Genomic DNA, 27,808 nt, shown 5'->3' on the forward strand with positions numbered 1-27,808 from the left:
GTCGAGGCAATGGTTCCACTCTATATTCGGATGTCCTGGCGTGGAAGAGTCTGCTTCCACGGAGCGCCCAACAAGGCACCTCTTCCGACGAACCTCATGCGGAGGCTTTGCGAGGAACTGAGTGACACCTTCGTGGAAATGTCGCTAGAGGATTATTTTTCTATCCCCATTTGTGTGGACCTTCTCTTTATATAGTTTAATATTTAGAATTTTGTAAATACAGTTTCTATTTTTTCTATAACAATGTTACAAAAAATAAATGTTTATACGTGTGTAGCACTTACCGCCTGATCCTTCCCCTGATTCCGAGTCCGGGTTAACGGCAGGGGAGGGTTGGTAGGGGATCTCTGTCAGGGTGATGAAGAGATCCTGGCTGTCAGGGAAAGCGGGAGTGTGTTCGCTGTCACCTGCGCCGTCCTCAAAAGACCCTTCCTCAGCTTCCCCATCGGCGAACATCGAGGAGGAACTGTCCCGGTACACTATTCCGTCCTCGGAGTCCACCGTCACTGGTGGGACAGTGGTGGCAGACCCACCTAGAATGGCATGCAGTGCCTCGTAGAAGCGGCATGTCTGGGGCTGTGCTCCCGAGCGTCCGTTTGCCGCTCTGACTTTTTGATACCCTTGTCTTAGGTCCTTGACTTTCACGCGGCACTGCATCGCATCCCGGCTGTATCCTTTCTCTTTCATGGCTTTCGAGACCTTCTCGAAGGTCTTCGCATTCCGCTTGCTGGAGCGCAGCTCCGAGAGCACAGACTCCTCGCCCCACACAGCGATCAGATCCATGACTTCCCTGTCAGTCCATGCTGGGGACCTCTTTCTATTCTGGGATTGCCCGGACTCCTCTGCTGGAGAGCTCTGCATCGTGGCAGGTGCTGCGGAGCTCGCCCCGATGTGCAACCAGAACGTCAGATTCAAAGTGCCCAGACAGGAAAATGAATTCAAATTTTCGCGGGTCATTTCCTGTGTGGCTGGGCAGAGAATCCAAGCTCGGACTGCTGTCCAGAGCGTCAACAGAGTGGTGCAGTGTGGGATAGGTCCCGGAGCTACTAAGTTCGATTTGCATCCACACCTAGCCTAATTCGAGCTAGCCATGTCGAATTTAGCGTTACTCCACCTGCCGGGGTGGAGTACCAAATTCGAACTAAAGAGCCCTCTAGTTCGAATTAAATGGCTTCCTGGTGTGGACGGTTGAGCGGTTAGTTCGAATTAACGCTGATAAATTCGAATTAAAGTCCTAGTGTAGACCAGGCCTTAGAGACGCCGAGGACTGGAACTGATTTCAGCTGCTGGACAGCTCTGCTAGATCTTTATACATTTGCACAGGAAAATGCTGAGTGTTTAAATTCATTTCAAGCCCCCTGCCCCCATTCAGCGAACTCCTGAACATACTGGAGATGGGTCTGGAAATTGATTTTCATTCGAAAAAGTTTTTAAAGGGAATCATTTGGATTGGAACTAAGAACCCATTACCCTGCAGGGAAACATTCACCCACTGACCTACCCTCACAACAGAGAGAGTCCTGTATAGCCCAGAGCAGGAACAGTTTTTAACCTGGGGGTTAGTAAACTTTCTCTCTATACAAACACCACAGCTTACAAACTCCCCACCCCCGCTCTGTGTCACCAGAGCACAACAACAACTCTCCTTGGAGCACACACAGCTCCCCAGCTCCCTGCCCGTCAGTCTCTCCAGCATTGCTCCAATCCCTTAAAGCAGGGTCTCAATCTCAATTTACCTTAGGGCCGGTGCCAGTCCTCCAGTCCTCCCAGTGGGCCAATAATGTCACTCATACTGCCCAGAACCCGCCCCCCAAAACTCCACCCCTCACCTGCCTAAGGCTCTGGGAGGGAGTTTGGGTGGGGGGAGGAGGTCTAGGGTGCAGGACCTGGGCTGGGGATTGGGGTGCAGGAGGGGTGCAGGCGCTTGGGGGGAGTTTGGGTGCAGAAGGGGTGAGAGGCTGGTCTCTGGGAGGGAGTTTGTGTGGGGGAGGGGTTCTGGGGTGCAGGCTCTGGGAGGGAGTTTGGGTGGGGGGAGGAGGTCTAGGGTGCAGGCCCTGGGCTGGGGATTGGGGTGCAGGAGGGGTGCAGGCTGTGGGGGGAGTTTGGGTGCAGAAGGGGTGAGAGGCTGGTCTCTGGGAGGGAGTTTGGGTGGGGGAGGGGTGCTGGGGTGCAGGCTCTGGGATGGAGTTTGCAGCGCTGTAACAAGGGCGAGGCGAGTGAGGCACTTGCCTCGGGCGCGCAAAGTGGAGGGGTGCAGCTCTACCACGATCAGAGGCGCTTCGGCGGCAGCTCTACTGCTGCCACTTCTTCGGCAGCAATTTGGCAGTGGGTCCTTCTCTCCGAGAGGGACTCAGGGACCCGCTCCTGAATTGCCACCGAAGGATGAATGAAGCAGCGGTGGCAATTCAGTGGCAGGTGATTCCCTCCGACAGGGACTCAGGGACCCCCCGCCAAAGAGCCTGGAGCCGGCCCTTGCATCGGGCACAAAAATTCCTTGTACGGCTCTGGGAGTTTGGGTGCTGGGTACAAGCTCTGGGCTGGGCCAGGGGGTAGGGGGAACAGGAGGAGGGGTGGGGGTGCAGGCTCTGGGAGGGAGATTAGGGTGGGCGGGAGGGTGTGTGTGGAGGGAGAGGGTGCAGGCTGTGGGAGGGAGTTGGGGGCAGGTGTGTGTGGACCGGGGTGCAGGCTCTGGGAGGGAGTTTGCGGGGAGGAGGGGGTATGTGGGGAGGGGATGGTGGTGCAGGCTCTCAGAGGGAGTCAGGGGTGCGGCGCTTACCTGGGGCTCCAAGGCGGGGCAGGCTGGGGGGCCTCCATGTTCTGCTGCCCCCAGGCATCACCCCTGCAGTGTCCCATTGGCTGCAGGGGCTCGGGGTGGGGGCAGCGCACAGAGGCAGCGACCCACCCCGCCCTGCCATGGGGAGGGGCCGGCAGCCACTGGAGCGAGCAGGCAGATGCTGCTCAGCTCCGCTGCACTGACGGGGCCCTTGGGGGGGAGCACCTGGGGGCAGCCGGTGGGGCCAAGGGAGTGACCTGGTCCCAAAACTGCTGGAGCCCCACGGGCGAGACCTGGGAACCAGGACTGCCAGCCAGACAAACACCTTTAAGAGGAGGCGTCCCTCTGCCTGTCAAAAACTGATCTTCCTCCTTCAGTTCAGTGACAGCCTGAATCGTTCCTTATCCCGCCAGAGCCAGAGGACTGAAACAGCAACATCAAACCCCTGTGTAGCTCGCAGGAATGGACACAAACACTCCCTGGTATCTGAGGAGATGTTCAGCTTTGCCCTTGGTCAACTACAAGGCTAAAGGGAAAGGAGGTGGTGCCAGGTATAAAGAGTGAAACACGACACATCATAGTTTTGCCCATGGTGGCTGCAAAATCTTTTGACATACTTCTTCTTATCAGCAGTGTATTGTTTTCTCTGGAGTCCAGGCCTTGACCAAGAAATTTGTACTTTGCTAAAATAATCGACTGCCCCTGGTGAAGACAATGGACTTGACACCCACTGGGGTGTCCCTACACAGGTACAAGTACTAACAACAGTGGCTGCCTTTTAGCCATAGATTTTAAACAGGGCAATAAATTGAAACAAAGCCCTGTTAAATCATTTGTCAGCCCGAGTCCTTCACCCACATTCCCTAGAGCATTGGGCCACCGTGTGGACGTTTCATTTCTGACCTCAGTTTCACACAGAGACAAAATTTCCTTTGCACAGATCCATAAACAGCAAAACCTCCCTTTGTCTCTGGTCTGAGCCAGGGCATTCGATGCCAGTGAACCTTTTTCTCCTGCAATGATGACGGTCAGACAGAGGGGTCATGGCACCTGCATCCCTGCCAGGGAGATATTGGCTCCGCTCTTTCTTTCTGCTGCTGTTGTTAGTCCATCAAACATCAAGGGTGGAATGCAAGGCTGAGTTCACGCACCGGCCCTCTGAAAAATTTCAGTGCCCCAGAGAAATCCTGCCCCCTGCTATTGGAATGATGTGCTGGAGATTTGACTAGGAAAGGGACTGTCTGAATTGTCAGAGTGGGGAATGAACAACAATCTACAGCAATGTCGTTCACACAAACACACTCTAATCCTGCTCCAACCGGAAGGAAAATGGGCAGGAGTTCTCGCTGTTCAGCCCAGGACACACTTACACTGATGCGCAGCCGTTAGTGTGCTGGGGAAGCTGGTTTGGGCAAAGAATTTGAAGTGACAATTTAGTGAGAACAAAATCATCATGCAGTGAAACAACTGCATGTCGAGTAGTTGTAGCTGAGTGGTTAAGGTGATGGACTAGAAATCTATTGGGGTCTACCTGCGCAGGTTTGAATCCTGCCAACTACACAAGCACTGTGCTGTTGTTATTATTGTAGTCTTAGTGCCTGAGCATCCACAGTGCGAACTGGAGATAAATCTAGTTTTACTCTGTCTACACTTAAAATGCTGTTGTGGCACTGCTATAGCACTTTGGAGTAGACAGTGACTGGAGGGATTTTCCCATCCCTGTAATAGCTGCATGGACAGAACAATTCTTCCTTTTCTTTAGCACTATCTAACCCAGGCTTAGGTCACCTTAACTATATGGGTTTGGGGGGGGTCACACCCTGAGAGACGTCGCTTTGCCAGTTCAGTGCCCAGCGTACACCAGTTCTTAGATCCCTCTGGGTATTTCAATGCAGGCACTAACCTGTGAGAGGAAAACATCAGCTCACGAACACAAAGACTGAATTTCCCACATTTAATCTCGCTGCACTTTCCAGAAAGTCACAAAATTCAATTCATTCTTGCTAGGACAGAGAAAAAATAAGTGATACTAAGTTTTTGGCTTGATTAAATAGAATTAAGTGTTTAATTAATATAGTAAAAATCTGTACTGATTCCTCTAACTAACACCATAGCGTGAAATAGGAACAGAGACAAATCTTGTCAGTGACGACTAATTTCACAAATGATCTTCCCATTATTAATTTCCACATTGCCCCTATTGGAGGTCTGGGCATCTCCAGTGTCATTGCTCTGCGTTCACCTTCCCCTTGAATTGTTCTCGGACATTCGACTTCCTCTGCGGCATGGGGCTCAGGTCACTTGCTGGAGGATTCCCTGCACCTTGAGGTCTTTAAGCCACAATTTGAGGACTTCAGTAACTCAGACATAGGTTAGGGGTTTGTTACAGGAGTGGGTGGGTGAGATTCTGTGGCCTGCGTTGTGAAGAAGGTCAGACTAGATGATCATAATGGTCCCTTCTGACCTTAAGTCTATGAATCTATGAATCTAGTCCCAAATTTGGAAAACTGTGCAGTTCAGCATGAGAATAGTGACCCCGTCTCCTTCCTGCACCTGCTCTACATTGCTCCACAGCAGCTTCTCCACCTGCAGAGTCACCCCAGCCCTGCAGTGCAGCCGCCCAGGGTTCAGCAGGGGCCCCTGGCAAGGACAGTGGGTGCAGCTAACAGCCCAGTGTGCCTGGCAGTGAGGCAGCTGTAAAAAAGCCACCCCCCCCCCCAGAAGTACAGAGACTGAATTCCTTAACTTTAACATCATGACCCCCTGTAGAAAGCCACACTTGTCAGTTGTATTTTCACAGGGAGATGCAAAAATCAAGTGACACCAATTTTTAAGTTGAGTAAATAAAGTTGAGGAGATAGTTATTAACCTCACAAAAATACACTAAAGATCCCTCAACATAACACCTGAAGGTGAAATATGAACAGAGACAAACCTTGTCAGCAAAGGCTCATTTCCCAAACGATCCTCAAAATGTTACTAATTTCCATCCCTCCTCCACAGGAGCTCTGTGCAGTGTAACTGTTCTGCAGGCAGCTTCCCATTAAATACTGTTGTGGGACATTCCCAGGCCTGGAAATGTACCAACGACATAATTTGAAGAGCAAACCTGGCTCCCCGCACCAGGCGGGATTTGAGTGTTTTGTCCCTGTCACGTAGAGTTTGTCAATAGTACAGATGCCAGGGGCAGGACTCCAGGCTCTGCTTGAGGGATCCTGGCACAGGGGCTGCAGGAGGGAGGGGGGCAGAAAGGATTGCAGGTTCTGACCTGTGCTCTGGAGAGGAGGTAATAATTGAAGGGGGTGTTTTTGACTATTCCCCTGCCTCAGGGTCCCCAGGGCTAGAATTCTACATTCCACAGGGCCAAATAAGGGGGTGATGCCATGTGGTCAATGAAAACCAGTGCCCCAGGTGAGGTTTGAACTCACAACCCCAGCATAGCTCTTCTCAGCACTGCCCTGTAAGTACTGCAAACTAACCAATTGCACCACTAGAGCACCTGTTAATTATAATTCTGAGACCCCCCTAGGCTGATACAGGCAAGGAGTGACCCCAAAACAGTCTCAGTGGAGGTGAGAGCCGGTAGCGACAAGTGTTGTACTCGGTGGGGTGGATCCTTCTTAATGGTTCCAGGCACCATTTGACACCTTGTGGTCCCACCAGGAGCAGAACAGGCTCCCTAAAAGCAGGGCCGCCCAGAGGATTCGAGGGCCTGCAGCAAAGCGGGGGAGCAGACATAAAAAAGGTGCCACCCGCTGTGGTGCTTGTACTCACTGGGTGGCGTCCGAGTCTTCAGGAGCAGCGGGTCCTTCACTCGCTCTGCGTCCTCGGCAGAACTGAAGGACCCGCCGCTGAAGTGTTGCCGAAGACCCGGACTGCTGCCGGGTGAGTAAAAATTAAAAAGGCGCCTCTAGCCAGGGAAGGGATTCTTGGCCAGGGCTTGTGGGGCAAATTGCCCCACTTGCCCCCCGCACTTGCCCTGCCTAAAAGTAGCAGCCACCAGAGCCCAAACAGTAGCCCCACCCCTTCCACTCGAGGCCACGCCCCTGCCCTCCCTTCTCCCCAAGGCCCCGCTCCTACGCTGCCTCTTACCTCAAGACCCCATCTCCCGCTCACTGCTCTCCGCCCCCTTCCCACCCTCACTCGCCCTTATGGTCATTACAAAGTGGCAAGGCAGAGCCCTCCCATTTTTAAAAGCCGTGGGGTGTTGTTCCCCCCTGTTCAGGCACCACTGGGGCCCTGCACTTCACACAGCTCTCCCTGATTTCAGCTGTTAGTGAGGGAGCCTCACTGCTAGCGCAGACTGGGCAGTTTGTTGCATGAGAGACACTGTCCCAAAGCAGGACTAATGCTTAGAGCTGGTTCTCAGTGATTTCAGCTCTGTTGGTCTGCAGCAAGACTCTCCATTGAGTCTTAACCAGCTCTGTTATTACACAGGGAAGAACAAAAGGGTGAAATGGGGCCTGGAACCCTTAAGAAGAATCCACCCCACCGAGTACAACACTTGTTGCTACCTGCTCTCAGCCCCACTGAGAATATTTTGGGTCACTCCTCGCCTGTATCAACCTAGGGGTCTCAGAGAATAATAACTAGCAGATGCTCCAATGGTGCAATTGGTTAGCGCACAGTACTTTTAGGGCAGTGCTGAGAGGAGCTATGCTGAGGTTGTGAGTTCAAGCCTCACCGGGAGCACTGGTTTTCATTAACCAAGTGGCTTCACCCCCTTATTTGGCCCTGTGGAATGTAGAATTCCAGCCCAGGGGACGCTGAGGAAGGGAAGAGTCAAAAACACCCCCTTCACCTATTACCTCCTCTCCAGAGCACAGGTCAGAACCTGCAATCCTTTCTTCCCGCCCCCCCACCAGCCCCTGTGCCAGGATCCCTCAAGCAGAGCCTGGAGTCCTGCCCATCCTTGACCCCTGAGCCTGGAGGGAGAGGAGCAAGGAGCCATTGTAGGAGGGCTTTCCCTTCCCCCGCCCACTTCCCTGGCTCTTGTCACGCAGACAGCAAGCAGCAAAAGACCAGAAGTCAGAAGCGCAGACAAAGGGATGTTTACTGGAGTTAGTTTCCCAGCAAGCAGATTCCGAAGCCCTTCACACCAGTCGGGCTTATCTCTATAGACCGACAGAGTCTGTTCCCCAGTGTCCCCCTTCCCAGCTCTGACACCGCAGTTCTTACAGTCTAGGCCTGTACAGGCAGCCTGTATATCTCTATTCTAACAGCCATCGGTCCCTGTGGGAAAATGATCTATTCAGGGTTGTCCCTAGACATTTTGGTGCCCTACACGGCACCCCTGTCCCCCAGCCCGAGCTGGCAGAGCGGAGCGGGCTGGGGCCAGGTCACTCCACTTCCCGCCGCCCGGTAATTGCAGGGCAGGCCTGACCCCACATCACGGGGCGGCAGGAAGTGGAGTGATCCGGCCCCAGCCTGCTGCACTCTGCTCCCAGCCTTGGAACATGGGGGAAAAACACCCCCCAGCACTCACCAGTGGTGTGGCTGGGAGCTGGTGGAGCAGAGCAGGCTGGGGCCAGGTCGTTCCATTTCCCACCGCTCGGTGAGTGCAGGGTGCGCCTGATCCCTCCTGCCGTCCACCGGGGTGTAACTCAGGGGAAGGAGCGGAGTGGGGGGTGGATGGAGTGGAGTGGGGGGGGGGAGAGGGGGGTGGGGGGCAGACCAGGGGTGGGGGGCTGTGGGAAGAGGTGGAGCAGGGGCAGGGGCAGCTTTCCTGGCCGGCTCAGCCAGCCGGGGGATCGAGTTCGCCGCTGGAGCAGTACCCAGCTGCGTGGGGCACCGGGAAATTTGGGGCAATTTGGTGCCTCCACATCCCTTAACCAGGCAGTGTCCCTGTAGTGTGGGCTGCTGTCTGCATAGGTCCTTTCTCAATCTTTCTCACCCTCTTGTCTTGAGTCTCCTGTGTCTCTGCTTTCTAAGCACAGACTAACTCTGGCTGTTCAGAGGAGGGGAGGACCATGCCTATGTGTGGCCAGCAGACAGCGACAAAGACCCCCGGCCAGCCTGCTCCCTGCCATGCCAAACACCCACTGAAGGCCACCCACAGACCAGCATGCGGGGGCGGCTGCTGATGCTCTGTGGCCAACATCAGAAGACGGTAGGAAAGCAGGGTCAGCCCCCTTGGTGGGGCCTCTTACCGGTCCCACTCAAGGTGCTCAATTTGGCAGTGGGGCAGGAGATTTTTCCCCAAGAGGCTTTTCCCCAGCTGGCGAGAAGCAGAGAAACACCCAGGATCCCAAGGTGCTATGTAGCAACCCCCCTCCAGCACAGGGACAGGCGCACACTTGGAAGAGGGAAACTGCTCCACACGCTAGCCCGGGCAGCCGCCCATTTTCTTTGGCAAGTCAGGAAGGGCAAAGGCGAGACTGGAAGCACCTGGGGCTCATGCCCCAGCCTTTGTGACACCCACCCCCCAACTCCTTCCCGGGGCTCTAGCTGAAGCCAGAGCATTGGCCTGAGCAGCCAAGAAGAGGTTCCAGCCCTGAAGGGAGCAGGACGTTCAGCCCAAAGGTAAAACTGCACAAGCACAACCCCGAAGGGACTCGAACCCTCAATCGCCTGGTCCGAAGTCAGACGCCTTATCCATTAGGCCACGTGGTCACATAATTAAAAAAAAATCTCTCCAAGTACTTCTTTAGAGAAGACGGACACTGTGTTTCTCAGACTCAGGTCATCTACTGAGGGGGGCTGAGACTGTCTGGGCACAAGAAGTCGAGTTCCCAGCAGGGTGTGAGACTTAATTCTATGGGGCCAGGTGCAGGGCTTTGGCAGGGAGGCTCAGGCATGGGGGATTGGGGTGCAGCAGATGGACCGGCTGTCTAGGTACAGAGATTTAGTCACACGAGGCACAGAAGGGAGGAGAAGGAGGAATCCCGCTGATGGTCAGTGACTGTGCAGAAAAAAGGGTGTTGATTCCCCCATCCTAAATGGGCTGATTGGTTTGACCCTTCTCCCCTCTGCAGAGCATGGCGGGGGCTGCAGCTCACCCCTTGTGGGGCAGGAGGGCACAGGTGCAGGGTGCTGGGCTCCGATGCACCTGGAAGGCAGCTCCGGTGGGGTGGGGTGGGACCGGGCCAGGCCTGTGGTTTACGTTCTGCGTTGCCTGATGCTGGGCCATTGCACAATCCCCAGCCAGGCCGCACAGCGCACCTCGAGAGGCGGTAGGGGGCCAAGCAGATGATCCAGCACGAGGGGGGAGAGGATGTGTGGCTGGGGGGAGGAAAGGCCTTGGGCTGCACTGGGGGAGCACAGAGCAGGGGTGACATCCCAGAAACCTGCAGCAAAGGGATGGACAGGTGGGCAGGGTGGATAGAAGAGGCAGCGAGCCTAAAAGGGGAGTGGGGTCTAGTGGTCAGAGCAGGGAGGCGGCTGAGCACCAGGACCTCTGGGTTCTATCCTTGGCTCTGGGAGCGGAGTGGGGTCTAGAGGTGAGAGCAGGGGGACTGGGAGTCAGGACTCCTGGGTTCCATAGTGGTGACTGTTTTTTCGTGTGTCTCCCTCCCTACAGATCCCAGCCCAGCCCCCTAGTGGAATCTGACTGGGGGAGGGGTTTGCCCTGCCACTCCAGACTATGATTCGATCCCCTCCCCCGACGGGCTCTGACATCACGGAATCTCCCCCACCCAAATCAGAAAGTAGGAGCCCCTCCCCGCATGCGGAGGAAGCTAGTGAGTCTCTTGGGGGTCTCTGGCGGAGGTGACAGCACCCACCAGACACCCACTCATGGTTGCAAGGAGACCCTCCTGCACAGCCCCCTGCTACGAGGGGCCGGGGGCGCCCAGCCAGGATCAGGAGGTGAGATGGGGTCGCAGTGGCAGGAAGAGGGCAGAGCTGGGGGTGGTGCCAAGTCTGGTGCTGGCTACACGGGGAAAAACCACACTGCTCCCCCGCAACACACACACACCCCTCCTGGTGTTGGGAGGGGAACAGGAGAAAGAACAAAAGAAGCAAGAGACAAAGAGAAAGGAGGGAGGGATGGATGGAGGAAAAGGTGAAACAAAAAAGGACAAACCCTAATGTCCCCAGTGATTCTAAGGGACAAAATCCTAGGTGAGAAATAAAATTCTGCGTCCTTAAGCTCGTGTTTTCCATGCCTAGAATTCAACTGTCACCAGATGGATCAGACTGAACAGGTTTCAAACCTCAAGGAGGCTCTTACCTTCTAAACAGGGACGTCTGTTTTCTAGTAAAATCAGGCAAAGGGAAGAAGAAAACTCGAAAGGGGTTCCTCCTGGCGCTCACGTACGTGAACCCGAATACTCTCTCAATCCTCAAAGAGAGACCTGGAGAAGGAGACTTGCTGAAGCAAAGCCACAGGGGTCTCTGAGGTTTCCCTGGCCCCTCCCCTCTGTCCTCCCTGGCTGATGTCAGCATCTCTCTGTGAGGTCACCACCTCCCCACCACCTTTGACCAATAGTCTGAGGTCCTGCAAAAGGCCTTTGTGATGTCACTGCCACACCCCTCCCTTGCTGTGCTAATGTCCTGCCCCTGGCCAGGCACTTTGGAGGTTTGAGCTACTCCCTGTGGATCACCCCACTCAAGGAGCGTTCGTTCTAGGAAGCAAGCCGGCTAGATAGGAAAACATCAGATGCTGCTCCCAATGCTACACTCAATTTTTCAGAAATTAGTCGACTTTATGGCCAGAAGAGACCATTAGAGCATCTAATCTGACCCCCTGCATATCACAGGCCTCCTGTATGACACAAGAGCTACTTTTGGGGCAAACACATTCCAGAAAGGCATCTAGTCTTCATTAAATGACATCAGGAGATGGAGAATCCACCACTTTCCTTGGTAGCTTGTTCCTCTGGTGAATCATCCTCGCTGTTGAATATTTGTGTCTTATTTGTAATATGAATTTGTCTCTTTTCACCTTCCAGCCATTGGGTTTTGTTATGCCTTTCTCTGCTGGATTAAAGAGCTCTTTAATAGCCAATCTTTTCTCTCCATTAAGGCCCTTCAACGCTTCAATGAAGTCACCTTTCAATCTTCTTTTGATCAGCTAAACAGGTTGAGCTTGTTTAATAGCTCACTAGAAGGCATTTTTCTCCAGCCCTCAGAACATTTGGTGGCTCTTTGCTGCCCCAGCTCCAATTTCATAACATCTTTTTCAAATGAGGACACCAAAACTGGAGGCAGTATTCCAGTGTCAGTCTCACTGATGTCGTGTCACCTCCTGTGATGTTATTGACATAATCTGTAACTCTATAGATCACCATTGGGACCACTGTTCTATATTTGCAGCCAATATGGTAGAAAGGTTGTCATGTAAGGGGTCTATGGAGAGGTTCTGATTGGCTGATTATAATGATGCTATCTCTATATGTGTATCATTTTTGTAGTTGACGTTATGAATATTGGGTCTATGCTGCCCGTATTTCAAACTTGTGCTATGCTTCCGGGGAACACCCAGCCATACAAGTTGGTGTCAGTTCTGCCTAGCTTGCTTGATGGCCCATTAAGGACCATCAGCTATACAATCGACCCATTGAGAGAAGGCAGATACGCCTTGTGCCTCAGCAAGGTACACAGGGACCTGCCTGTGGACACAACTCTTAAGTTTTTCTATGCCACATGCTGGATAGAGTGTCCTTGAGACAAAGAAAGCAAAGACCACATGGCAAGAGACTATACAAGGCTGATGCCTCATCTCCATCTTGTCTTCAATCCTGCTTCATACTTCTGGAGGGACTTTGCTACAAGCTGAAGCTCTAGACAAAGGACTGAATGACCCATCCCAGCTGTGGATGGACTCCAGAGACTTGATTTGAACCTGCAGTTTATTCCATCACTGCTACAAGCCTGAACCAAGAACTTTGCCATTACTAAATGTGAAGGGTTAAAATCCATGTGCATTTTACATAACAACCTGGTGTATGGATTGTGCCAGCTCTTTTCCAGACCCAAAGTCCAGAGTATGGTCAAGGGACCAGTGGCCTAGCAAATCGTGATCAGCTAAGAGAAAGTTGGGGTAAACAGAAAGCCTTGCTTGCTAAGATAGGCCTGGTCAGCAAATTGCCAGGTGTTGGAGCTAAGAACTAAAGAATTGTGTCTTATTCAGAGTTGCAGATTGAACAAAGAATCCTTGTTCCTATTGTGTTAGTCCCTTCTGTAGGGAGACGGTCTTCCCACAGATCCAGCCTTGAGTTTATGAGAAGTTGGCACATGTCAGTATAAGATATGGCATACTTCCACCTCCCTTCCCAGGAACCATGTAGTAAGTTTTTTGGCAGAAGGGGGTTGTAGTGAAAGGACATTTGAGAAACTCTGGCATAGAGCATCTCCATTAATGAGCTGCAGTGACATAGACTCAATGTTTGAAATGTTGACTTGTCCTTAGCCTCTGAATACGTCTAGACTTGGCGCACTGTGGGTGATCTGACACTGAAAGTACAACCATGAAGATACCACACACCAGCCTTGCCTTGCTAGCAAGAATCAAGCCTCCACAGAAAGACACCCATGGTTTTCTAGCCCAGCTCCCTAAGCCCTCAGCCACAACCACTTAAGACAGGGGCCTTTCTACACTATGGTTCTGTTCTCACTGAAAGGTCATTTCCAATTGTTTGCTCAGACCAGTTTCCCCAGCACACTCACTGCTGTGCAGCTCTGTACGTGTGGCCATGGCTGAACAGCAAGAATTCCTGCCCATTTCCCTACTGGCTGGACATGGTTAGAGTGTGTTTGTGGTTAAAGATGTTGCTGTAGATTGTTCATTCCCTGCCTTGGGAATTCAGACAGTCGCTTTTCCCGTCATATCGCCAGCACCTCTGTGAGTCCAATAGCAGGGCAGGTTTTCTCTGGGCACTGAGATTTTGCAGGGAGTTGGTGGCTCCTTTCTTTCCTCACCCTGGAGTAAACTCAGCTTTTTATTCCATCCTTGATGACTCATGGAATAACAACAGCAACATGAAGAGGAGAGGGAATATCTCACTGCTGGGGGTGGGGTTGGGGGGAAGGTGGACATATCCCCTCTGTTTGAGCATTGCCATTGCAGGAGAGAAGGTTTCAATGGAATCGAATGCCCTGGCTCAGACAAGAGACACAGGGAGGTTTTGCTGTTCATGGATCCATGCAAAGGAAATTGTGTCTCTGTGTGAAAATGGGGAGGGAAATGAAACGCCCACAGGGTGGTGCCTAAGGCAGAAGAGACCCCTATAGGATTAGAACAGGATAAGTTCTCAAGCAGCATGTTTCTTACTTTGCCCATCTGTCAGTTTTGATTATTATCGATGGAAATATTTTGCCATTGGGTTGTGTGTTTACACAGAAAATGACATTCACCAACAAACACGTAATTCTTCCAAGCCTGCCTAGTCTGCCGGTGGTGAGTTTAGAGGGACAGAGTCACTCTTCCCACTCCCCATGCCAGGCCTGTGCTCTCCAGAGTGTCAACTTCCCTTACAGCTGGGATCCTTTCCTGATCTCCCTTCAGATGTCTGCCCCCCATCCCCACTTCTGGGATCCCCTCCAAACACTGTCCAACTCCCCTGCTGGCAGGATCCCTTCCCATTCCTTTCATTTCCTGCCTCCCCTCTGAGCAAAAGCTCTGGACTGCTTCCACACTAAGAATTGAACCCAAGCCACCTAGGTAAAAACACCAGGAAGCCTGACCACTAGACCATATGGGACTTGCACAAGCAGTAATCCATTTACACATTCACTAACACATTCACACTTTCACATTCATTAACATTTAAAAGTAGCCATTCAAAAAACTTCAAAAACAGACTTCAAAGAGAATCTGCAGAATTACAAGTTATTTGAAGACTTAACACCATTAATTTGAGCTTGAATAGGGACTGGGAGTGGCTGGCTCACTACAAAAGCAATTTTCCCTCTCTTGGTATTGACACCTCCCCAGCAATTATTGGCAGTGGACCACATCCTCCCTGACTGAATTGGCCTTCAACACTGGTTCTCCCCTTGTAAGATAACTCCCTTCATGTCATGTTCCAATATATATTTATGTCTGTATCTGCAATTTTCACTCCATGCATCTGAAGAAGTGAGTTTTTGACCCACGAACGCTTATGCCCAAATAAATCTCTTAGTTCTTAAAATGCCACCAGACTCCTCGCTATTTTCATGAAATAAAAGCAAAACGCATTCTAAGCTGATCTTAACCCTTTCAGTGCCCTTACAAACTTGGATGCTTCTCACCACAGGCTGGCTGGTTGCTTTTCAGCCGGGGTCTCCCCTTTGATCAGCTCTTCAGTCGCTTGGTGTGGTGGTGGCTGTAGGTGGAGGTGGAAGAGAGAGAGAAATCATAGCGAATGTCTCTCCTTTTATCATGTCCTGTCTTCCCCATTGGCTTTGTGGCCCTCTTCAGAGTCAGGTGAGCATCACTGCGTCTCTCCAAGCAAGACTGAGCAATTCCCCTCCTGTGGCCTCATGCAGGTGATGGCTGATTCCCCCAGCTTACAGCATAGTGACAACCACACTGCACAATTCTCATAACGTCATATGCATGAATGTTATACATAGATGGGTAGAGAAATGCCTTTCAGCAGATCATATCCTTTCCCCTGATACCTTACAAGTCATGCTCTATATGTAAGATCACGATTATATGAAAATGAGGAATATGGGTGGTACAGCTGCTCCCCCAAAGGTCTAGAATGTCACTCTGAGATTCGATTTTCATTTATGTAACCAACTTTGATCTCTCTGCCTAACACTTATAATCACTTGCAATCTATCTTTCTGTAGTTAATAAACTTATTTTAATGTTTTATACTTACTTGTGAAATTGTTCAAAGTGCTTGGGAAAGCTGCTCAGATTAAAAAGGCTGGTGCATGTTCACTTTCTTTTTGAGGAAGTGGTGAATTAATTAATGAGCTTGCACTTTTCAAGAGGTTTTGAGCAGTGTAAGACGATACATTTCTGAGGTGCAAGGCTGAGGGCTGGGGAGATATGCTGGTGTCTCTCTATGTATAATTGAGGAGTGGCTTATATAGCATTCATGCCACTTAGTTGGGTACATTGCTGCATGTTGTTGGTTGAGTGATCACAGCACATGGAGGGGGTTTTGCTGCTTGTCACTAGTGCAGCATTGTAAGACACAGCCCAGGCTGGAGAGAGAAGAGGACAGAGCAGTTCCACAGTTTGGGATTGTACCCCGCGGATACCACCACACAGAGATCCTGCTGTGACCAGCCGTGGTAATACTGTGCTCAGTGCTCTGCCTTGTAGTTTCAACAGCTGCACATGCAAGATGAGTTACAGTGACCTTGACCTTGTTTCCATGTTTATCCAAAGCCTCCTTTTGACAGTTGTCAGCAAAAAGACCTGTTTCTTTTGCAAGCATTTCTATAGCTAGCCAGAGTTGGGCTTCTCCATTAACAAAAAAGATTGACCAAAAGGTGACAAGAGGAGGCACGTTCAGCAAGGCAGCACTGGATGCTGGATCTGCTCTTTATCCAGCAGCTCTCTTGGCAAGCTCTGCCATGGTGCCACGCTCTGGGACTTCTCCCCGAACTGTTCCATTTTTCATCAACACTAACATGAAAGGTGAAAGGACAGTCATTCTCCATTTCCTGCAAGCCCTGCAGAGAACCCTCTAGAAGGGGCTCTGTGCATAGATATCCCCAGCGAATTGCATGGGCGCATGACACAGGCTCTCCTGTCACAGCAAATTGCAGCCGGAGCAACCTCCTTGCCAATGCCAATAGCCTTTTGATCAACTCCAGACTGAGGATTTGATTCTCTCCAATGCTCTGCTGGAAAGAAGCCTTTTCCTTCACAAGCAATTACTTGGATTGTCAAGGGAGGTCTCTTCTGTTTCCTAGAAAGACACAGGAAAATGTGATCAAAGGAGATGAAAGCTATAGAGCAAGGCACCACTGGGAGTTGAACCCAGGATCTCCTGTTTACTAGACAGGCACTTTAGCCAGCTAAGCCATGGTGCCTTCCCCAAGACAGCCTTTGCAACCACTACACTTGATGGTCCAAGACTACACCTTCAAATTCCAAAGTACAGACATTCCCCATTTCCTTCAAGACTTGCAGACTTTTTGCTGTCTGGCTCTCTGTGCATGGAAAGCCACAGCTGAGCTGACAGAGGGCTTCTAACATGCACTTCTCCCACAAGCTGCCATGATCAGATACTGATTAGTGCTCTGTGTTTCACTCACTGCAGCTTCAGCTCAACTTGAGTCATGGTAAAATTTCCATCAGCTCCAGATTTACCACTTAACACTTTCCACAAGACTTAGCTGCAAGGGAGGGTCTCTGTGTCTTGAACAAGCACTTCCAAGGATTGTGCAGTGAGGTCTTTTCTTTTCATGAGAAGAAATAAAAGAAAGGAGCCTGACAGAAAAGCCAGGTTCAGCAAGGAAGAACTGGCAGGCCAAGCCAGGATCTCCTGGGGAGTAGGAAGGCTCTTCAGCCAGCTCTTCCCAAAGATCACTATCAAGAGGCCACTTCCCACAGATACTGATTATGGTTACAGACCCATCCTGAAATTAGAGCAGGATATTTTAAAGCTTATTCTCACAGTACAGTAACACAATTCAACCATGTTGGCACAGAGGACAAAGCACTCCTTCATTTCATAGTATTGCCACTGACCTCACTGACAAACTTCCTTTTCTCGGGGCTGCTCCCAGCACTTTAGGGAGTTTTTCCTCTTCTCCCTTCCAGCTGTGGTGATGGGACTGCAGCAGCTCCCCGGATGGCCGGCTTTGCTCCTTCACTTCTTTGGCTGAAGCTGTGTTTGCCACCAGTTTAATCCATAGCTGAGACCTCAGGTACCAGCAGCTAGTTACAAAGGCTCAATTCCCATCACCATCAGTGGGAGGTTATCCAGGGCTGCCAAGGCTGCAGGATTTGGCCCATGGACAGTCAAGGTGCTACAGCAGCTACATTCTTACGTGGTGAGTCCTGCAGCCTATTACCAAACTGCTCTGCCATAGTCTGCAGGGCAGCTTGACTTTTTGAGACTCTGGCAGAAGGGAGACCCTGGAGGAGAGAAGGAAAATGTCCTCAGCAGTCACAGCCGGCAGGAGCAGCAAAGACTGAGTATCAGACACACTTTTTCACCAGGACAGTAAATGTACACAACCCCCTGATATATTCTCAATTCACTCCCCCTCCCAAGGAAGCCCTATTCTGCTCTATTACACTCTCATGGGATGAGAGAGAAGGTCCTCTCATGGGTAAATAACTGGTTACAAGGTAGGAATAAATAGTCAGTTTTCAAAATGGAGAGAGGTCAATGGTGGTGTCCCCCAGGGGGTCTGGGACAAGTGCTATTCAACATATTCATAAATGATCTGGAAAAAGGGGTAAACAGCAAGGTGGCAAAATTTGCAGATGATCCAAAAATACTCAGGAAAGTTAAGTCCAAAGCGGCCTGCGAAGAGTTACAAAAAGATCTCACAAAACTGGGTGAAAGGGCAACAAAATGACAGATTTGTTGATAAATGCAAAGTGACGCACATTGGAAAACATAATCCCAACTATACATATAAAATGACGAGGCCAAAAATAGTTGTTGCCACTCAAGAGAGATCTTGGAGTCACTGCGGATAGTTCTCTGAGAACATCCACTCAGTGTGCAACGACGGTCAAAAAAGCAAAGAGAATCTTGGGAATCATTAAGAAAGGGATAGAGAATAAGACAGAAAATATCATATTGCTTATGGCCCCCCACATGCATTGGCCTCCCCTCAGGAAGGGGGCTTATAGGCTCTTCTGCCAGTTGGTGTTAGCAGCAGCAACGGCTGGGTTCAATGTCTAGGGGAGGAGAGCAGCAGAGAGGGAGAAGAAGAGAGAGTCCCGAGAGGGAAGCAATGAGAGCAGAGTGCAAACCAACCAGCTGAAAGTCTCACAGGAGTCCTGAAATATCAGTAGCTCCAGGACCCATCAGGGCTGCCCGGGGGGTAAGTTGGGCAATTTGCCCTGGGCCCCACAGGGCCCCCCACAAGAGTGTTTTGGGGCTCCTGGAGCGGGGTTCTTCACTAACTCTGGGGGCTCTGGAAAACTCTCGTGGGGCCTGGGCACCCAGAGATTCTTCAGCTCTAGGTCTTTGGTGGCAATTCGGCGGCGGGGGGTCCTTCATGAATGAAAAGTGACTTCATTGAAGTGTTGAAGGGCCTTAATGGAGAGACAAGATTGGGTATTAAAGGGCTCTTTAATCGAGCAGAGAAAGGCCTAACAAGACCCAATGGCTGGAAGGTGAAAAGAGACAAATTCATATTACAACTAAGGCACAAATATTCAACAATGAGGATGATTCACCACAGGAACAAGCTACAAAGGAAAGTGGTGGATTCTCCATCTCCTGATGTCATTTAATGAAGACTAGATGCCTTTCTGGAATGTGTTTGCTCCAAAAGTAGCTATTGTGTCATACAGGAGGCCTGTGATATGCAGGGGGTCAGATTAGATGCTCTAATGGTCCCTTCTGGCCATAAATTTTACTAATTTCTGAAAAACTGAGTGTAGCATTGGGAGCAGCGTCCGATGTTTTCCTGTCTAGCCGGCTTGCTGCCTAGAACGAACGCTCCTTGAGTGGGGTGATCCACAGGGAGTAGCTCAAACCTCCACAGTGCCTGGCCAGGGGCAGGACATTAGCACAGCAAGGGAGGGGTGTGGCAGTGACATCACAAAGGCCTTTTGCAGGACCTCAGACTATTGGTGGGGAGGTGGTGACCTCACAGAGAGATGCTGACATCAGGCAGGCAGGACAGGGGTGAGGGGCCAGGGAAACCTCAGAGACCCTTGTGGCTTTGCCTCAGCAAGTCTCCTTCTCCAGGTCTCTCTTTGAGGACTGAGAGAGTATTCGGGTTCACAGACATAAGCACCAGGAGGAGCCTCTTTTGAGTTTTCTCCTTCTCTTTCAGTGATTTTACTAGAAAACAGACATCCCTGTTTAGAAGGTAAGAGCCTCCTGGAGGGAAGGGGTGTCATGAAGGCATCACAGTTTGGATGCCGGTGCCCCCCCAATGTAAGGAAGTTCCCGCCATCCTGCTCTGTGTTCGCAGGGCGGGAGAGAGCAGCATCCACGGCAGTGATTTGCTCCTGGCTGCTGGAGCGGAGCAGCAGGCTCAGCTGTCAGAACTTCCCAGAGCAATGAAAGGGGAGGGGCCCAGGGCTCATTAGCAGGAATGCAGGGCAGGAGAGTTCACAGCGGGCATTGTGGGATACTGGAGGAGGCCAGTTATGGTGATATAATGAACAGCAGTGTCCACACTGACACTCTCTCACTTTAAGTTTGCTGCAAAAAGCTTTAGACTTCTCATAGAAGTTGTTTTATTTTGTCACCAAAACAGGGCAGTTTTGTTGCCAGACGTGGCATTGCAGTGTGTACACCAGCCACAAGCTGCCGACCAAGGGAGCGTTGTGTGTTTTTCACACACCTGAGCAATATAATTCTGCTGAAACAACTTTGTAGTGCAGACCTGGCCAAAGATTCCCTCACACAAAACTTGTAAGGAAAACGTCACCTGTTCCTCTGCTTTGCAGAATCCAAACACAAGCAAAGCTTGTCAGGCCCCAGTGGCAATGGCAGGGAGTCAGGTGTGGGCAGACAGTATGTTTTAGCCACCCACAGGTACCATGGCTTAGCTGGCTAAAGCATTTGTTTTGTAAACAGGAGATCCTTGGTTCAATTCCCAGTGGGGCCTTGTTGACTGGTTGTTGGGGCACCTGCTATTGGCTACTGTCAGAAGACAAGATTCAGAGCTAGATGGGCCTTTGGTCTAGCCCAGTGTGGTTTTTCTTATGGTTTAAATAACACTCACAGGCACTGATAATAGACTTACTGAACGTTTGGGAGTTACGAGTGGGTAGGTCAGTGCTCCAGTCCCCACACAGATGACCCCCACCCCTTCCTCTGGGACGGGGCAGGTCTGAGCTCTCACACCAAATGACTCATTGGGGCTGACAGAATCTGTGAGCAGCTTGTTTAGTTTTCGCCAAAGGTTGAGTCCTGCTTTGTGCACCGTGAGAATGAAAATCCTAAACTACCCTTTGAAATAACGAAAGCAGCAGGACGTGTTATTGTCCCTGCCCCGAAGCAGACAGACCAATGGAGAAATGCCGTCGAGTCCAAGATGATACTCCACTGCCATTTTACCTTTTTTGCTTGCTAAACTTCTTCTTACCTGCCCAGCCCAGGCTGTCCTCTGCCTCAGCTGTTGCTCCCGGCCTGCTCTAGAGTCAAACACGCAGGGCCCCCAGGGGAACAGAGGCTGGGACAGGGCAGCAGCCTGGGTTGGGCTGGGAAGATGCTGGGAGTTCTCGTTCTCTGAGAACTGGCCTGGTTCCTTCTCAACAGCGAACAAATCAATTCCACGCCCCCTCCCCAGAAAAACCAACCTGGAGCCAAGGGCAGCAGGGGACGATTCCCTCTAGTTCCCACCGAGGCAGGAGAGAAGCCAGGGTGTTTCTAGTAGAGCTTATGGAACTGACGTGGGGAAACCAGCCTTTAATAACAGGCAGTTCCAGTTTAAGCTCAGTGTTTTTAACAATTTCTACAACATTAAATAACCCTTCAGTCGTAGTGTCACCATCCATAACATTGCTTCAGCCTTACAGGTTCCCAAATGCACAACTAAACATCTCTTCAAATCCAAGGGAGTGGAGATCAGTCAGTGTTCAGAGTCATCCCACATAGAAGAACCATGTTGAGGTACATACTGGCCCCATCATGTGGCCATGGCCTTTACCTCCTGTCTGTTAAAAGTTTTAATATTTTGCACAGAAACTTTCTTCCCTCAGGAGACACCTGGGAACCAGAGCTCCCAGCCAGACAAACACCTTTAAGAGGCGGCATAACCTGTCAAAAAGTGATCTCCCTCCTTCAGTTCAGTGACAGCCTGCGCATCTCTCTGCCAGTGCGAGAGCGTGTAAGGCACTAATCCGGATAGGGGCGGCTAGGTGGCAGGGGGAGGGTGTGAAGAAGCAGCAGAGTGGCGCAGCAGGAGCGTGCTGGGCCCAGAGGTCAATGGATCGAAACCATCCTCCGCTACGCATGCGCTTGTTTCTTTTCCCTCTGGGCCTTCAAGCGAGCCGGTGACCAGCAGAGCCCCAAGAGCCTAGGCCATGGGGCAAGAGGTGGCTGAGGCAAAGCGGTGGCCTGCCAGGGAGCTCCCCGGCACCTCTGGCTGCCTGGGCTGAAGGCAAGAGGCAGGCCTGGGCGTGGCGAGGGCCTCCTGTCCCGGAATGAGGCTGCAGTGCTTCCTGGTCCCCTTTTCCCACCCACACCGGCAGATGGCTGCTGCGGGAGAACACGAGGGAGGCTCTCGGGGCGCTAGGCAGCGCTGTGTGTGTGGCTGTCAGGGGAAAGAGCCGAGGCTCCTGACTCGACCTGCCATTGACTGGCGTGGCTCTGCGCGGCCGTCAGTCGGGGCGGGGCGGGCTGCGGATGTGACTCAAGCTTGGGCCGCATGGCCGCGCTTTCCTGACGAGGCATGAGGCAGGCCAAGAGCTTTGCACAGCGTACAGGGAAGTGGGAGGGAGGCGTCTTCAGGCCGGCCTGTGTCATCCGCTTCTCCATTGCCGCTTGGGCAGGAGCGAAAATCCGTATAGCTCCAAGGAGCAAAACATACACAACTGAAGATTTTGCACTTGGATTAAGCCCGAGTCCCTGACATGGCTGCTCAGAGGCAGGCTTTTGCGGCGTGGCCCCCACACTCTTCCAGCCAGCGGGTGACCCCACTGTGTCCAAGAGGGAGCCTTCGAGGCGGCAAAAGGGGGACATCACAGCTCCCAGCAGACCTTGAGGAGCCCACGAGGAGCCTTCAGTGGCATCCCTGGGGGAGCATAAATTCCCCCTCCTGTGCCCATAACACAGAGGTTGATTAATCAAAACCCTGTTCTGCCAGCACCAGGCCTCCTGCTTCTTACACTGGGCCTGCAAGCGAGGGGGCGGCTGGCACAGCGCCAAGAGTCTAACCTGTGAGGCAGGAGGCGGCTGACGCCCACAGTCTGCTGGGGAGCTCCCAGAAGTTATTATGGGACAGAGACTCCTCAATGCCCTTAGTAACAAGGGTTTGGGGTTCACCGAGGCCAGTAAGGGGGTCACTATGTCGGCCTTATAACCCTGGGTGTCAGGTCACTGTGCAGCTTTGATCTAGAGCTCGGATCCCAACAACCGACCAGCAGCCCACAGCCTCCCCCTGGGTCTTCCCCACCTGGTTACTCCTTACAGGCCGACCTTACCCCCCTTCCAGCCCCGGATTCGCCCCCTAATCATCCTACTGCCACTCAGAGCCACAGCCGTGGAGGTGCTGAAGGAGGGAGGGGTGATTCTAGGGTGGGGTTCTTCTCTAAAGATGGCTGGCAGAAAGGTGGTGCTCAGCTCTGTCAGCGACCTGCCCAGGTGCCTCGCTGCCAGGGGATGCAGACGTTTCTGTAAGGCGATTAAATGGGGTGTTTGGCTTCTGAATGAATGTGAGGAATGTGCAATCCTGAGAGGGAATTTCCATCCCTCTTACTACTGTTCTTCAGGGCCCTAGTGGCATAATGGATAAGGCATTGGCTTCCTAAACCAGAGATTGTGGGGTCAAGTCCTATCTGGGGTGAAAAACTCCTTTTTTCATGTATATTGCAAAGAAACCTGGTGTTATTTTTCACCAAGGAAGCTGGGAGATGTTTGAACACAAAGTACTGCAGCTTGGGAACAATCCCCCAGAAATGGCATCTTCCACTCCACAAATCAGTAGCAAACAGTTAATACTAGTGTTTGTCTGAGAATAGAGTGAAGGGGAGTGTTTACTCCGACACCTCAGTGAGTGAAACAGACAGAAAGAGCAAGGCTGTCCTGAAAGACAACTGATCTGTCTGGAGGCAAAGCAGACCTTGAGAATGAGCAAGAGTGTGAAGAGGTTCAAATGTGGGTTAGGTGTTAGTTAGGTTGGTCTGACAAATTTCAAGAAAATACCAATGCTCGTAGACGGATGCAGACACGGCCTGACAACTCCCCCACTGCCAGCTCCCCATCGGTGTCAGAAGCTCTCCCTTCCCTGCTCCCCAGCCCTCAGCCCAAGGAACCACTGTCCTCTGCTTCCCCCTCCGGACCCACCAACTCTTCCTCCCATTTCTGGGTCCCTCGCCCCAGGGGCCAGACACGGGGTCCCACTCACCGCAATGCTCTCCACGAGGGCTGCTTTGGAGACCTGGGGCTCCAGAGTGTCCAGCCCCTGCTGCTGTGCCAAGAAGCACAGACGTGGGACAGCATGGAGGAAGCCGAGCTGTTGGGCCCTGTCCTCCACCAACTAGGGGGGGGGGGAGAGGGAGGGAGAGAGAGAGAGAGAGAGAGACGGAGATGGTTAGGTGGGGACCTCCCCAACCCACCTACACCAGCTCCACGGCTCAGGAACCCCATGGAGTTGGACAGGGAAAGCCGCCCCGCTTCCCGAAACCAGTGTCGCCCTGAACAGACTGGGGTTGTAACTGGGACAGTGTCTACGGGGAGCAGACACCTTGGCCTGCGTGAGACAAATGCCCCCACTTTGGGGTGCCAGGTAACAAGGGAGAAGTTCCCCCCATTGGGGGTGATGGATTCTCTGGGACAAGACCCCCCTGCGTGGGTGGGGATGGAACAAGGGGCAGGACAGACTCGGGGGCAGCACAGCTGGAAGATTTTTGTACCTCAGCTCTGCCCTGGAGGTGCTGCTGGATGACCCTGATGGTGTCTTGTTCAGGGGACACATCCTCCTCCTCCTTCTCTTCTTCCTCTTCCTCCTCCTCAGCCCACTCCTGCTGGGCACTGGGGGTCTCTGCACCAGGGAGAGCAGGAGAAAGGACAATCCCTGCTGCCACTGGGGGGATGCAGTGTAGAGAAATGGCTCAATGTCCCCCATCCTCAACAAGGAGCCCCATGGCATAGAGGGCCCCACCCTGCCCCTCCCAGAGACACCCTCAGACCCATCAGCCTCAGGGTCCCGTGGCCATCAGCCCCCCTCCTCAACATCATCAGGGAAGGCTGGAGCTCCCCCGACTCTGCCCAGCATCCCCTGCCGCAAGGTGTGGCAGTGTCACCCCCACTGGTGTTAGTGGGGCTCCCGTGGCTCAGTCCTGGCACCTTGGTGACCCAATGGGCACAGGGTGTTCCTAGTCCCCCACTGCCCCCGTCCTTCCCCCTGTCCCCAGGGTCTCCCCTCACCTGCACAGAGGGAGCCTTCAGCCTCAGGGCTGTCAGACCCCACAGAGGAGCTGCTGGCGCCTCGGGAGTAGGCGAACCTGCTGGTCCCCATGCCGGAGCCGCCCAGCTCCTGCTCTGGGCTGGCTGGAGGCTCCTCGGTGGCCAGGCTGGTGGATGGCTTCTGCTGGGCCCTGGGACTGGGCTGCTGCCTCCTCTGCTTCCTGGAAAGGAAGCCGCAGAGCCACCTTGCCTGGTTCCCGCCCTCTCCTGGGTCCCTACATAGCATCACCCGGGGCCACCTCCATTTGGGACCAGAAGGTGCCTCAGGGCCTGCTAAGGGAGCTGGTGGTTTTCTCTTCCTCCAGAAGGTCAGGGAGCTCCTCCACTTTGCCTGCCCACCGGCCTCTTCCCCGCCCGCGGGGACAGAGGGGCCACTCTCCTCCTGGGCAAGACAGACGCTGCTCCCTACTGGCTCCAGAGCCACCTGCCCAGGCTTCCTCCTCAGCATCCGCTTCAGCCACTCCATCCTGGAACTGAGTGGGGAACAGCCATGAGTCTGGGCTCAAGGCAGCCTCTCATTAACGGGCCTGCCTGCTCCCCTGTCCACGTCCCCTCTGCTGAGGCAATTCCTCCTCACCACACACCCCACCCCAGGGCAGGGGGGCTGCCGTCCACACGCACTGGCAGCAGCTCACAGCACAGGCTGCTCCCAATGTTCCCAGAGCAATGGGGCTCTCCGTTAGTTTGGACAAGCAGCTCCCTCCACCCCAGTAGGCCCCGCTCCCTCCCAGGCCAGAGAAAGAGCAGAACCCGGACAGTCCTCAATGAAAGTTCGTTCACAAGGTGCCAGTCCTAGGAGGGAGGAGTCGCCCTCAGTTCCCACTGATTTCACTGCTTGCGGTTGTGGGTGTTCAGCACCTGGCAGGTTCTGCCCTCCCCAAAGACTCTCGACGTTGGGAACAATCTCCTGCAAGGGAAGCGCTGGGAGCCCTATTGCTGGGCCATTCCCACCACACTGGCGATGGCTCTGGAGACCTCCACTCACTTGCTCTAGATGGGATGGAGCTGGATGGCAGATGCTCTCTTCCTCGATCTCCTGCACCCAGGTGGGCTGGAAAGGGTGCTGCACAATGCCCTGCCAGCTGGGTAGGGGGCAGAAGCCAGGAGATCAAAAGTAGCTGTGAAAACAAGACAATGTTTTATTGCCAGGGGATGGATAAACTCAGCCTAGTAACTGGGGGTTCACAACACTGACCTATGGCCAGCAGGACACCCCCCATCTCCAGGTCTCCTAGTACCTCACGCACATTCCTGAAGCGTGACGGCCCAAGGGCTCTAGGGCATTTCTTTGGAGGTGTCTCTGCTGTCGTCATCTTCGCTGTTGTCATGTTCCATTCTATATGATTTTATAAAAATATGCTAATGAGTGTGAATATAAAGTGACTGGACTATGCTTCATGCAAAAGGTCTCTTGTAAGGTATCATTACAAAGCTTATAATCTACTGAGTGTGTTCATCCTATTTCTATAAATGTATCACTTTTCTATCTGTATCTGGGTGGAAGAGAACAAATGGGGCAGCCATCATGAGAAATCCACTAGCTACCACCTGAGCTGGAACAAAGGCTGTACCAGGGGAAAGGAGCGTGAGGAGGGCTCCAGGGGCTCCCTCCAGCTCATTCCTGGCTGAGCAGCTCCCTCCGGCCTGGTCCCAGCCTGGCCACGGCTGTTTTGACCATATATGGCCTGTGACGTTTTGGGTGTAATATAATATCTCACTGGAAGGCGACAGGGCCAGAAAGAGTTAATTAACTCACAGACTGACTTAACCCTTTAAAGACTGGTTAGGAAGATATGTAAAAATCCAGTGACTTTCCTTTTGAAAGCTTCAGTGTGGATAGCTTTGAAAAGGTCTCAGATGGAGTAAGAGCTGTTAAGAAACTTGAGCAGCTCTATAACCAAGTGGCTGTGTTTGGCCAGCTGGTTGGGAAGACAATGGTGTTGGAACAGGAATGTCTCCATTCTGATTCTTTAAGTGAGCAGCCTGTGCTTCTGTGTTGATGCAACTTACTTGGCTGGCAGGGAGAGGAAAGACTTGCTAATAGCTGTTAGCAAAGAGAGCCCACCCCATCAGCCAGTGAATTCTGTTAAGCAAGAAAAATCAAGGTTTGATCCTTCAGAAAAAGGAGGAAAGAGAGAACTTAAGTTTGCAAAGGGAAGCCACAGGTTAACCCTAAAAGGCCCAAACCCCAATGGTATTGAGCCAAAGGTGTGGCATGACGACAAAAATGATTGTAGGTGGACACCTGCAATGAATTTGTTGTTATTGCTAATGGTAATTTTTGTAACTGTGTTGTTATTGCCAAGAACTGTAAAAATGTTCCATCTAGGGTGACCAGATGTCCCCATTTTATAGTGACAGTCCTGATATTTGGGGCTTTTTCTTATATAGGCTCCTATTACTCCCACCACTGTCCCAATTTTTCAGTTGTTATCTGGTCATCCTAGTTCCATCCTTCCCTTTCAGAGGTCCCTGTGATCTAACCTGTCACAGCTTCTGCGCCTTCTATTTGCTTCCATCACGCTAGGCATCTGGCTTTCAAGTCTTGCCTACAAGAGGCAGCCAGCCTGTTCTTGTTGGGATTTCTGGAGCTTGTGAACCGAACTGGCAGCTCCAGCCTTTATAGGCACAGGCTGGCTGGCATGTCACACAATCTCTTTATTACTCGCCTGAGATGGGTCACCTGTTACTTGTGGCTCTGAGTGTCCATATAAGGAAAAATCCCACAAGGTTTGACCATCTATGGCCATCAGGTACCAGTGATGTGAAAGTGCCATCACCACAATGGTGACCATAATGCCAGGTGTTTTGACCATCTATGGCCTGCGATGTTATGGGCATAATATAATATCTTATTCAGCCAATCACT

General features: G+C 52.1%; 1 long non-coding RNA gene and 2 other non-coding genes across 3 annotated transcripts; 1 reads left to right on the top strand and 2 right to left on the bottom strand.

Annotated features, from left to right (window-relative positions):
- Positions 1-4,251: 4,251 nt before the first annotated feature.
- On the top strand, positions 4,252-4,333 carry TRNAS-AGA. Its single transcript has one exon. It is a non-coding gene; the product is annotated as a tRNA-Ser (tRNA).
- Positions 4,334-16,622: 12,289 nt separating this feature from the next.
- Positions 16,623-16,696, bottom strand: TRNAT-AGU. The gene has a single exon. It is a non-coding gene; the product is annotated as a tRNA-Thr (tRNA).
- An 8,611-nt stretch (positions 16,697-25,307) lies between these two features.
- LOC123360988 lies at positions 25,308-26,277 on the bottom strand. The gene is made up of 3 exons (XR_006576101.1): positions 26,178-26,277; positions 25,925-26,057; positions 25,308-25,412 (listed from the first exon to the last, which is right to left on the bottom strand). It is a non-coding gene; the product is annotated as an uncharacterized LOC123360988 (long non-coding RNA).
- Positions 26,278-27,808: the final 1,531 nt, after the last annotated feature.

This window comes from Mauremys mutica, unplaced genomic scaffold (assembly GCF_020497125.1).
Source record: "Mauremys mutica isolate MM-2020 ecotype Southern unplaced genomic scaffold, ASM2049712v1 Super-Scaffold_100342, whole genome shotgun sequence".
Taxonomy (NCBI): domain Eukaryota; kingdom Metazoa; phylum Chordata; order Testudines; family Geoemydidae; genus Mauremys; species Mauremys mutica.